We start from the raw sequence: 10598 nt of genomic DNA on the forward strand, positions 1-10598 counted from the left end.
GTGCTGAGAACAAAGGAAGACCCAGAAATTGATGGTCTGTAAATAAAGTGCGTAGTGGTGTTTATTGCTTATTTATTTTGCAGTTTGGGTTTTTATTACCATCCAGGCTGATTTTAATGCAAAGTCAGTCACAAACATTTGTAGCAACTTCTACATTTACAAATTAAATTAGCACAAAATTCTAGTCTCCTGTTATTTTACAAATGAGCCCATACTGATGCAGCTACATTTAAAAATGATTTGATGAATGCTTTTCTGAAATGAAACTGGATTTGATCAGAACATTTGATGTAATCTTTAAAGCGTACTAGAACAAGTATCATTCAAGCACTCCTTTTTCCATTATCACTTTCCATTATCATTGAAAAATATCTTGTTGTATATTGTGGCACATGTGTGCGTCTGCAGTTCACAGAAGAGAAAAACAAGTAACATCAGCTGCCTATGCCCTGAGGTGTCCTTGCTCCACATATAACTTCAGATATGAAAAACTGTGTGTGTGTTAGTCTGACACGGTCGCTTTCAATTATTGTACAGAAGACTCTTCACACAGAAGATAGTACGGTATCTACCAAATATGCAAATTAATGAACTCATAATTAGGGCAGCAGAAATTAGGACCATGACTTACTTATGTTACTAGTGACAGTATAATGTAGTGTTCTGAATATATACCCCTTGATCTGCTATTTGTATACATTTCTGATTATTCCACAAATACTACAGGATGTTATTGTACATAAATACACCTGCACCTGGTCTCTGGTTATACAGTATGTTAAGATAATCTTTATTGATCCCTCACCAGGGGACGCTTGGCCCTCAAAGCTGATGTGTTAGAAGCAGGAAAAATGGGCAAGAATAAGGATTTGAGTGGCCAGATTGTGATCGCCAGATGACTGGATCAGAGCATCTCCAAAGTGCAGCTCTTGTGTGGTGTTCCTGGTCTACAATGGTCAGTATTTATCAAAAGTGATCCAAGGAAGGAACAGTGGTGAACCAGTGATAGGGTCATGGGCGGCCAAGCTCATTGACGCATGTGAGGAGTGAAGGCTGGGCGGTGTGGCCCGATCCAACAGATGAGCTACTGTTGCTCAAACTGCTGAAGAACTTAAAGGGGAACTTCGTTTTTTTTTCAACCTGGGGTCTGCTTTCATATGTCATTTCGTACATGTGGGTGATGGAGGAATGAATTTTCGACATAGCTCCAGTATTTAGCCAGGCAGGCAGCTTTGCAGCTCAGCTAGCGAAAAGTATGGGGCAACTTGCCCCCCCGCGTCAAAGTCCGCCCAAACGTGCTTTTTTTCCCACACTGACCGGCTCGGATAGTCTCAACGAGTGTCCCACAACATACTAGAGATGAGAAGTGAACGAAAACCTCCACATTCCTTGGTGATCGCTATTTGTTGTGGTCTGTATCCAAATCTCAGGACGCTAGAAAGCAAATCTCGTTCCGAAATCGCACGATAGCTCGCAAAATCGCACGATTTCGGGTCAATCGACAACAGGAAAGTACGGCTGAGGTGGGGAGACATAAATTAACCTAGATAGGCACCCAGTCGATTAAAACAAACGCACATGGCGTTATCTGTCAAAATAACAGTGTAGCGGCCCTAGTCACAGTGTTAACCCTTCCTGTTCGGCCCCCGACCGTGGTCAGGAAGCCCGGGGTTAACCCCCTTCACTTCCTCAGCAGCCGTAGAGGCAAAGACACAGAAGCCCAGCCGTATCGAAGAACACTGCAGTCTTTATTGTCTATCAACAGTGGCTGAACCGCACAGTACCGCCAACCCAGCAACTACACACCTTCTCTCCTCCACCGAACCGACTGCATTCTCTCTCGCTCGCGCTGCATTCAGGGTCGCTTGGACATCTCGCTCTCTCTCACACACACACACACACACGCTGCTCTCTCTTCCTCTCTCATGACGGAGCTACACACTCATAACAACAGCGTAATCTTTGAAATGCGCTGGCGAGAACCCTGATCCGTCAAAATAACAGCATAGCTGCCCTAATCACAGCAGAACGGGCCGTTAGACTGCGTAATGGGCTGTTATGACAGCGTAACTGTCACGGCTTAGCTTATTCAGACCGAACAGAGAGCCACTACTACCAGAACCGGAGAAGTTGAAAAAGGATTTATTGTTCAGGGGTGGATATGGCTGGAGTATGAGGACCGGAATGCAGGGACGGGAATGCAGGCGGGGGGAGGATGTGGCCGGGTGGATCTGGGGGCCGGGGATCGGCGGTCGTCCGGGGTCCGGGCGGGACCGGAGCGTCGCGGATCACTGTGGGGGATCCCTGGCAGCCAGACGTCAAGGGCTTAGAGTTCGGTGGAGGAGAGGAGTTTGGAGAGGACGGACGTAGCACTCTGACGATCCGGGGGGGGCCGAGGTGTCGGATTGGCCGAGCAGAGACGGCGTCTCGCTGGTGATGTTCCGGGAGGGGGCTCCGGGAGGCAGGGAGAGCCGGTTGGCTGCTGCGGCTTCAGCAGCCAGGAGGGAAGCGGGTTGGGGGCTCAAGGAAGGGGTCCAGGCGGAATGGGGGATCCAAGTGGGGAGGGGACCGGTGCCGAATGGCTCAGGGGGGTTCCAGTGAGGGTTCCAGGTGGGGAGGTCTCCGGGCAGCTGGGTCTGGAAGAGGGTAAGAGAGGTGCACGTTAGAAACGTCAAAAATTCTTAATGAACTTTCTGGAGGCTAGAGAGAGAACTGACAGCGAAGTCTATTTCAACAATCTGGCAGGGTGTGGAGTGTTGAGCCGGTACTTATTGTGAGGTGGGTAATCAGGGTGATTTCTTCCAGCTGCCCGGGACTCATGGAGGAGATTGATTACCTGAGTGGAGACGGCTGCGAAGCCGAACTCCACTCAGGTGTCGCGCTGAGGGAAAGCAGAGGAAGAGGGACGGATGGGAGACAGGAGACACATAGGGAGGGGGTTAGTTTGGGATGCCAGGTGGGGAGGGGTGAGGAGAGGGCCCTGACAGTAACGGGCCGTTACGCTGAAATGCGCTGGCGAGAACCCTGTACTGTATGTAACTCAGTCATCGTGGTTGCCAGAGTTAGACTGCTCGACTCAATAAAAGTCTCATGTTTCATGTGTGCTTTTTAAAATTTTTATGGTGTCCTCGTTGATCTCTTTGTTGCTCTAACATGTGAATTGCCCACAGGGGATCAATTCAGCCTTATCTAGCACATGAGTTATTTCCATATTAACACAGGCCAATCACAGCTATGTAGGTTCTGCTACATGTTTCAAGTTCTGCTTTTCCTTCGGATTATCTTCATGCAGAAGATCACAAGTACTGACTGTTGGATCTAATTTGCCGTGGTGTCTAGGAATGTTACTAACAGAAACCAGACAGGGTTGTACTGGAGCTCCCATCAGCTTCATTCGCTCATGTAGTAGTATTTCAGAGCCATCTTGTGGTGGCACACAGAGCCACAAATAAAGAGTGAGAGGAGTGGAGAAGGCCACCTTCATGATGCCACAACGTTTAGCACAGCTGTACCGTGTTGTTAGTATGTGAACTTGGATCAAGTTGTAGCCACATCAGAGAATAGTGTTGCAAGGAATTTATTTGATAAATGTTAAAGGAAAAGTCTATTTGTATATTTCCTGTTGGGGTTGATTCTCATAAAATCGAAGACCAAAACTGAAAATGAATGTATCTTACCAATAAGTCTCTAATAAGTCAAGTTTATCTCACTCCTCTATTACACTAACAATTAAAACACACACAGAATAGGCCTTTGGTGTGTGACTATATACTATAGTAAGCCTGATTAGTTTGTATATAGTAAAGGTAATGATTCCATGTTACCTTATTTAAGAGAAATCAATGCATTGTCTTGTTAACACACACTACATATACACATGTTTAAGTCTCACCTTTCGTTCTCTCTTTAATTCTTTTTTCTTTGGTCTGGATTAAAATCTCCTTTGGGTCAAGGGCTGAAAATTCCTCAAAGCAGGAAAACCCTTCTGTTGCACTGGGTGACATGCTGTAATTTATTTTGACACAATCCTACATATTGAGGATTTGCTGCTTTCTTAGTATTATATCACTGTAAGCTAAGTATTTTGGGCTTTTGGACTGCTGGTCTAATTAAAGACATCTGAAATGTTTTACCTACCTGAAATTGCAGTGGAAATGCACAGATGATCCAGATAATTTAGGTCTGTGGTAATTCTAATTACTGATTGATCTGGCCGTTGTTTTTCCCATTAATTGATAAGAAGTTTTTAGTTATTAGTGAAAAATGCCTCTAATGATGTCCTAGCAGACCGCGGTGATATCTTTATATGCATTATTTGTCTAAAATCCAAATACACACTACCGTTCAAAAGTTTGGAGTCACTTAGAAATGTCCTTATTTTTGAAAGAAAAGCATTTTGTTCAATGAAGATAACATTAAATTAAACAGAAATACAGACTAGACATCATGAATGTGGTAAATGACTATTCTAGCTGAAAGCAGTTGATTTTTAATGGAATATCTCCATAGGAGTATAGAAGAACATTTCCAGAAATCATCACTCCTGTGGTTTAATGCTACATTGTGTTAGATAATGGTGTTAAAAGGCTAATTGAAGATTAGAAAAGCCTAGTGCAGTTATGTTAGCACATGAATAGAAGTGTGAGTTTTCATACAAAACATGAAATTGCCTGGGTGACCCCAAACTTTTGAACAGTAATGTATTCAGTTAATATCATGTGTGACACAGAAAAGCATTAAAGTCTTATACGTGACGAGATGAAAAACGTTTGACTAAATCTAAATGTGATTGACAAACCAGTTGCTGATTAGTTGTTTCAAGTAATTGTTGCAGCTTTAGAACTATCAGTTAATTAGGGAAAATTGGTTTACCAGCAACCAAATCTTTAGTCGCAGCTGTAACATACAAGATCATCTGCTATTTTGCAAATAAAATCTGTAATCTACTGTACACTAACTACAACCATCAATTTAGAGCGCTAACATAAAATACTGCATGGACATACTTAGCTAAAGTCTCACAGTTACACCTTAAGTGCTTTTTAAGCTAATGTCGAAAGATGAAATAGTAAAAAAAACAAATTAAGAGGATAATGCAAGACTGAATAAAATAAAATATTTGGTGACTAGTAAATGGAATTAAATATACATAGAAGATAATACAAACAATAAAAGCAAAAGTAAAAAAATACAATTGGGACATATAACAGCACTTTTACTACAATTAATGAAGTAAATATGCTTTCCCTCAATGGCTATTTTTCCAATAGAAAACTACAGAAAACATGAATGGATGCCTCACAGACTGAATTGATCACATTCTACACACTGTTACTACACTCACAGCCAACTCCATAACACTTCCTAACATACACACACACACACACACACACACACACACACACACACACACACACACACACACCCAATAGTCAATAGTCAGATTGTCTGTGCAGTTACTGAGGGAGTTTGTCAGTGTTCAGTTGCCGTATTTTGCTCCATAGATTATATTCAGAACAGCCTTGAAGTACAGTTTGATTCTGAGCATTTCGTGCTCCGTTACGTTATAAAAGCCCTGCGGTAGCATCTTTACTCTGATTGCTTCAGCTTCACCTTTCACATCAGGTAAGACATAACCTATAAAACCTCTGTTTTTTAAAAACATTGTTTCATGCTTGAAAGTGTGTTTTGGTGTAGATTTATAGTTGTCTCAAATGAGAATGTGTTTTCACTCACATTTAGTAGTTTACTAATGAAAAACAGATTAATTGGCTAAAACAATATACCATTAGACGTGTGGAACAGGGTTTTCATATTTAATCTTGCAATAACAAGGCATAAGCAGCTGTTGTAAAGCCATACTTGTGCAATAGTTTGTCCCTTTTCTTTAAGCCTCTTAAGACTTGAGGAAAGCTGTAATCTTTTAAAAGGTGTCGGAATTCGTCTATTTGTTTCATTGATTTAAAAAAAAACAAAATCTGTCAGAGGTAGTTTCATTTTGAGAGCACACAACTACAATCCGGATGCTTTCTTTTGAGTTTAAAAAAAAAATCTCTAAGCAGATTACTTTGTACTGATGACAAATGAAATTGAGACTTTTTTGTTGCTTTGTTGTTTTTCTAAATAACATCAGAGAATGAAGTTTACAGCATGTGTTATTACGCTGCATTGTGTGTTTGGATTGCATTGTCTGCAATATGAGCTCTAGGTCCACAGCTAATGATTATTTTACTTGTTAATTCATTATAGTTGCCATTATTATGATGTCATTTATAATTTATTGTTATATTATTTGTATTTATGTTTCTGTGTATTGTACTGTACTGTTTCTTTATGGTATGAATTTAATTGTTAATTTAATTGTTGACTGCTGTTGCAAATCAAATTGCCCAAATTGGGGCAATAAAGATTTTCTAATTAAATCTAATGTAATCTAATCTAATCAATCTGTCTATAAAAAGTCAGAACATTATGAAAAATGTTGGTCTATGCTTTCTGAAATCCAAGTTGATGTTTTGTCTATAACCCTAAAATATTTTATTTACTGTCACAGAGGTAAGAAACCAAAAAGTATTTACATTTAAGAAGCTAAAATCATAAAAAAAATTCTTAAAAAATGTTTTTAAACCGATCTGTTGATAATCAAAATTTTTGATGATTAATTCAATAGTTGACAGCTAATCATTCAATCATCTCACCTCTAATGTACAGTTTGAAATGAATTCATAGCAAATGTATCATTGTCATCTCTGAATCATTAGTAAAGACTGTGTGTTAAAATGTAATTTGATTGAAGTAATGAAGTCAAGGAATGCATATATGTTGTCTTTGTATATCGCCAAAAAGATACCACAAGGGGATTCTAACTGTGTCATGCTGCAACCAACATAACTAGCAATTAATACAACAATTTTTTGACAGAATCCAGTGACAGAAATAATCACTGAAAACTTCCCGACAGTTCTTAAACTAAATGTGCGCATTGCTGTTACATCACTAACATTAAGCAAATCTAAGGTTAATGACGTGATATTTAATCAAACTCACTCCAGAAATTCCCCATAGTAAGCAAAAATTCTGAGATCTTCAGCACATCTGTGAAGCCATGACTGACTCAGCTGTGACCAACAGTCATGTGAGAAAAACTTGGGAGTTTTACGTGAACTGTAGGCTGTGGTTCTACAGAGCAGATAGGAGATGACAAGAGACACCAAGAAGAAAATAAAACATACTGATCAATAAAATAAATGCAGAATGGCTCAAAAATGGTATACAGAGAACAAGTTGTCGGAAGATACATTCAGCATGGTGAAACATCTGTCAGAATAGTGTCAAAAATGCCTCATTTACAGAGGTTGTAAAAATGTAAATAGGCCTAGTCAAAGAGCCGATCAATGGCATCCGCATTTTTTTCCAATATTGGTAACACTAGTTGACATTTGCAAAAATGGTGCACATATTGATTTTTCCCCCATTTTTTTAATACAACAAATATTCAATGAAACGCAACATTACCTTTTTCATTTTAGTGATTTGTGACATGAAAAGGGTGCAATACTGTACAATTTCCAAATTAAGGGTGCAGAGCTTTCTTTTGCAGTAAACATTTTTTGCCTTCAGTGAGGAAAAAATGGGACAAAAGCAAAAACACACAGAAACTGCTTGGAGTTCAGATAGGGTAAAATAGAAGAAACTTAAGGAGGGTCAACATCCAGGCTGGACAGACATGTAGTAAATGAACTGTGTTGACTTGACAGACTTCATAATCTCAAATACGCTATTAACTGATTTTCAAGATTAGACATGTAATGGTATGCTAAACATCTCATTACCCCGTGTGTGTGCATGTGGTTGTGCCCATGTGTATGTTTGCATGACTACACTCATGTGACTGTCCTTCACAGTCAGTGGTCAGGCTTCAGGAACTAGTTAGCGATCGGAAATGACATATATTGATCAGCCTAGAAAACTCCCCCAAATCAGCCTCAGAAAGAGAGTTGAGAGACTCGGTGATCTGTTCACTGTGGGTAAATAGCTATGATATGTCTGTCTGTCCAGTGTATCATGTGATTCACCGTTTTCTTCTTCATCTATCAGCTAAAAAGGTTGTGCTAACTGGGTTGTTGTGGGACACACATTCCATGCATAACAATTATTAATTCAAACAAGACAAAATGGCATTTTAGGCAGAACTCCAGGCTTATTTGGTATTTTAAAAAAATCTTTTCAAACATTCTTTGTCCTTGTGTTTTTGGATTTGGTCTCAGGACAGGTAAATTAACACAACAACTGCATGTTTCAGTATTTTGTACATGAATTATTTGAAATGTGATGGGTGGGACGTAAAATGTCCTCCAATTCTGAAATGACCCAAAAATACTTTTATAGTGGGGATGGTAACTGATGGCTGTTCTGATATACAATCATATCAGCAACATCACTGGTATTGAGTGATAAAAGTTTTAATATCTAACATTGGCATCAGTCCACCGTTAAGCCTCTAGGGCTGAAGGTTCGTAGTTTTGCTTGGAAATTGTTCATAAAAATACACACAGCTCCCTCCATAATCATTGGCAACCCTGGTTAAGATGTGTTTAAAGCCTTAAACTGAATTAAATTTTTATTGCAGAAGCATACTCTCACACTGAAAATTGCAGAAAAATGTATTATATGAGAAGATGAGGTGCTGTTTTGTTGGCAAAAGTTGGTTGTACAAAATTTTATCATCGGTAGTTGCTAGAGGTACGGACCCGTACCCGTAGCCTGTGGACTACGGATTAGGCACTTTCCATTTGCCAATCAGATACGCGAGATCTGGTCACGTGACTCCCGGTAGACGCTAGTGGTACGGACCCGTAGCATCGGTATTACAGGTACGGACCGTAAACCTGACCCTAACACTAACCCTAACCTTAACCTTTGCTTACCTTTCAACAGTTTGCAGTGGTTAGCAGCTTCTTGACTCACGAGACTCGCGTATGGGTCCGTATCTGTCTGGCAAATGGAAAGTGCCGTATCTGTAGCCCACAGGCTACGGGTACGGGTCCGTATCTGTAGACACTACCTTTATCATCAGGGTTGCTAATAATTTTGGCACACATGATTTGATGTAAAAGAATTATTTCTTAATGTGATTTTTTTCCCCCACTGAATAAATGCACTTGAATTAAAGGTTGGATTTCCCTCTGCTTTTCGTTGTGGTCCTATATTATTTAGAAAAAAAAAGAATTTATTAGAAGCTAGGAGTGGTAAAAATTATGGAGGCCGCTGTATAGCATGTTTGACATGCAAAATTAAGCACTTTTCTTTTTTTCCAAGTGAATGTGTGCACTAGAAAATCTTTTGTTGAATGTATGATCCTGTCAGTGGACCATCATGACAAGGTGAAGCATAGTAACATGTTAATTTCACCACTAGAGACCTGATGTTCTCTGCAATTGTAAAGAAAAAAACTATGGATGCAACAGGCAGTTTGTCTAAATTAGTTTTGCTTAGTATATCCACATGTCAGATGTTAGCAATGTTGTGCATCCTTAGTTACTAAAAATAATGTAATACCTTTATTTATAAGTAAGTAGAGAGAACTCAGAAGTGCTTAGAATCCCCTAAACCATAACAAAAACAAAAAATTACAGATTTTTTAAAATTATATATTAATCCGTGGATTTAACAAAATTACAGTCTGGCGGGAATTCCTAGCTGTTTCCTGTTGGGTTTCATGGCCTGAGCGGCAGTTTGCTTCTGAAGAGCTGCTGGGGGTTTTCCATTGAGTTTTCCCCTTGTCATCCATTGATCTTTTGGGGGAGCAGCAGCACATGCGTGGCCATGTGGGCCTGCAGCTCGCATGGGGCTGTAAGTTCAGAGGATTCCCTCACCAAAGAAATGGCTATGAACATAGAATGTAATCAAGTGCAGCGTAGAATGGTTTATTTTAGGTTTTTGTTGTTGAAGAATCACAGAGAGAACAAAGTCATTTCCAGCATTCATTTCTTTTCAGTCACAATCTTCCTCCTTGTTTCTGCATGTCTGTTTCAGGATGGAGCATCATGACTGGCAGAGAGGCAGAAGTAGAGGTCACAGGCGCTACGATGACGATGATGGTGAGAAAAAACAGTGACCTTCAAAGAAACAAAGAGCAACTGCCCTGAAACCCCTTAAAGCATCATACTCATGACAGTACAGAACAGTAATGTGAATAGCTTTAAATTTGTTGAAGAAAATTAAAATATGCAAGACCAGAGCATAACCGAATCTTAAAGAAAAGCCCTTTAACCTGCATTTATTCAATTTTCGGCGATGCGGCAGCACCACAACACCTTTAAGAGTGTTTTTTTGCATACACAGAACATCATCATTCATTTGGAGGATGGATGTCAGTCTCTAGACCTTTAGACTCTAACCCTACTACAAAAAACTGTACTTTGACTGTACTGAGAGTTATTTAAAAAAAAGTGATTGTAAAATTGAAGCAAGCCTAAAAAACTACAATGCTCAGTAGAAATGAGAGGAACTGCAGAGTCAGGTGATAAATCTCTGGGCCAGTCCAAGGTCAATGTTCCTCCATCAAGTTTACTTGTATGTTGTTTGATGCCGAAATT

At 39.9% G+C, this 10598-nt stretch overlaps 1 long non-coding RNA gene across 1 annotated transcript; it reads right to left on the bottom strand.

Moving 5' to 3' along the window:
• Window positions 1-2127: 2127 nt before the first annotated feature.
• LOC127530908 (uncharacterized) lies at window positions 2128-2980 on the bottom strand. The gene is made up of 2 exons (XR_007937675.1): window positions 2718-2980; window positions 2128-2636 (listed from the first exon to the last, which is right to left on the bottom strand). It is a non-coding gene; the product is annotated as an uncharacterized LOC127530908 (long non-coding RNA).
• Window positions 2981-10598: the final 7618 nt, after the last annotated feature.

This window comes from Acanthochromis polyacanthus, chromosome 18 (assembly GCF_021347895.1).
Source record: "Acanthochromis polyacanthus isolate Apoly-LR-REF ecotype Palm Island chromosome 18, KAUST_Apoly_ChrSc, whole genome shotgun sequence".
Classification (NCBI taxonomy): Eukaryota; Metazoa; Chordata; class Actinopteri; family Pomacentridae; genus Acanthochromis; species Acanthochromis polyacanthus.